A 3012-nucleotide genomic window follows, 5' to 3' on the forward strand; every position below is an offset into this window, starting at 1 on the left:
AAATAACGTCACCTTCATTATTACAGTACCCTGATTTTAATAAACCCTTTAACAACTGACTCTAGTAACTTTGCCATGGGAGCTATACTGTCTCAGGGCGAAATTGGAAAAGATTACCTATCGCTTATGCTAGCAGAAGTGAGCTAAGTGTTTTTTCGCTAAGATTGATTGTTTTTCCTGTGAGTAAAATTTAATGTCAAAGTAGTATATGCGGGAGACTTGCACCATGACGGGTGCGGGAGATATACTCAGTGGTTCATGTCTCCCTCTATGGTGTTTGTATGAGGATTTTTGGAGTTTTATTTTATAGATGTAGAAACTTTTTGACTAAGTTTCTAAAGATATTCATGATTTCATTTGTCATGAATGTGACCAGAATTAGATTTAATTAGTTTACCAGCTGATGGAAAGTAATTATTAAGGCTAACTGATGATACCAAATGACCAGAATAAGTATATAATTTAAACAAAACGTTAAGAAAGACCAATAAGTTTGATTAAAGAAACGTTAAATGTTTAATTTTGTTAACAAAATGTTGAATAATTATGTTGATTGTGGAATGTTAAAGAATATGTTCAAGTTTTGTTTTTTTTTTCTTTATTAGAAGAACAATAACTATGTTCCTTTATAATTTAATTTCATTTTGTGATGAAATATTTTTATTTTCCCCTTTAAAAAGCAATGTTCAACTCTCCCCAGACCCCGGTTCAAGTGTCCCTAAGGTGAGGAGAGTTGACTCATATCCCATTTTTCATTCAAATATATACAACATATTTCAGTACTATAATATCGAAAAAGTAACTGTGCATAAGTAAAGCTAAATAAACAGGCTACTGTTTATTATTGTAATCGAATCACTAAGCCTTATTTATTAGAAAATACGATACTTAAAACAAAAAGCGGTTCAACTCTCCCGGACTTCCCCTACATATTAACTTTTCAAGATGACCTGACTTTTGTTTGTCGAAGCCATTCTAATAAAAAGTCAAAAAGCTGAGACCGTGGCACGAAAGTTTGTCGATAATATCGTATGTCGACATGGAATTCGAAGCATAGTTGTAACAGATCAAAGTACAAATTTCTTGAGCGAAATTTTCAAAAAGACTTGTTTATTGAGAATAAAAAAGTTCGAACAACCGCGTATCATCCACAGTTTAACGGTGCTCTCGAGTGTTTTCATAGAACGTTAGCCGAATACCTTAGAAATTTTATAAAAATAGGTCAATCAGATTGGGATCAGTGGTTACCATTTGCAATTTTTACCTATAATACAACTCCTCATACAGCAATAGATTACACACCATAAAAACTACTTTATGGATACCATACCAACCTACATTACCTAATACCGTGTTGTAACGACATAGTTAATTTTTAATGTTCTATTCCTAGAATTATTCGTCTACCAGCCTCTTCGATAATGGTTTTTCCCGTGACGTCGCACCCTAATTACTTTTCCACCTATCTGATTTACCCCTGACTACAACTCAAACTTGTACACTCTCTTCTGACAATTTATATATTAAGAATTTTAGTAAATCGACAGCATATTATCATAATCATTAATAGAATATCATCAATCGACATACAGAACATTATCATAGAACGTAATCAATCAATTGCAATCATCGCCAACATTTAGATCTATTTAACATATTTTACCATCATNTATGTTTAATAATACTTTTAATTATTTTGAAGAATTTGGTTTGTAATCTATTACTGATTTGTGAAAAAATGTGTTAGGTTTATTAGTCTTTGTATATTGTTTATAGTCTGAAGATGACTTAAATTGACAAAATTCCCGAAACGGTTCATTGTAAGAAAATCTCACTTATAGAACATTGTTGTCGGTTATTAACAAAACTGCAAAATTAAAAATGGGTGGTTCCTTATATTTATGTGTGTATATACGTATTTTGACCAGCAATAAAACGTACACGGTATGGTACATAATCAAATAATTTAATTTATTTAAACTTCAGGTAAATTTAAATTGACTGAGATGATATCCTTTGAAACATCCAAGGATTAGCATCTGCTAACTTGGCAAGATATTTGTACAAATTCGCATATTAGTCCAAGCTTGTCAAATCAATGCTGACAAATTTCGAACAATCATGAAGGTGTATCAACCTACCTATTTTTTCTTGTTTGACTAATTCCAAGATAAATTTAGTCCTGTCTTACATATTAAATATTCGGCATCCATTGCTTAGGTGATGCTAAATAAGGCAACGTCGCCGGGCGTCGTAGGATCCGCAGAATAAACACTATATACAAATGGGCGTCGCATGAAACCGTTCATGAAGCGGGCCTCAACAAGACTGACAAATATATAAAATATTGTATGATAAAATAAGTTACCCCTCTCAGGTTGATTCTTAATAATGTTATTTTTTTAACAGAAAATGAAACGAATGATAGTAATGATTACAATGAAGATTTTCAATACCAACATTGGATTGATGATGAATTATCAAACTTCAATTCTGATGATAGTACAGATTAGAAAAAAAATAACAGTTTGCTTATTAATATTTAAGATTAAAATGAATTAATATTGAAATATCGATTTTTGTAAGCTATCTTGGCGGTGGTTTTTTACCTGTGCAACACGCATCGTGTTGGCATTCTTTTCGAGACACACATACAGTCCACAACGCACTTCACCCATTTTTGTTAACAATAAAGAGTTAAACCAGACAAAATAAATTTTTACTAGTGTCTATACAACTCAAATTATACAGTATTTGTTAAACGTTTGGTTTGAATATCTATTTGAAATAACTTCATTTATGCTTTAATCCGAACCTGAGACATAGAGTAGTCATAATCTCGTGAGGTTTTTCTTTTATCGTTGTTAACATGCATAGTTATAATGTCGTTAACTTATTAAAAACTTGAATGGACAATGGACTTCTTTTTAAATGTTCGCTTTGATTTCAACTTTCAAATTATTAAAAAAAAAATGCATTTCTAAATTAAATATCAGTCCTTCTTCTTTTAAA

This window comes from Agrilus planipennis, unplaced genomic scaffold (genome assembly GCF_000699045.2).
Source record: "Agrilus planipennis isolate EAB-ADULT unplaced genomic scaffold, Apla_2.0 scaffold62, whole genome shotgun sequence".
NCBI lineage: Eukaryota > Metazoa > Arthropoda > Insecta > Coleoptera > Buprestidae > Agrilus > Agrilus planipennis.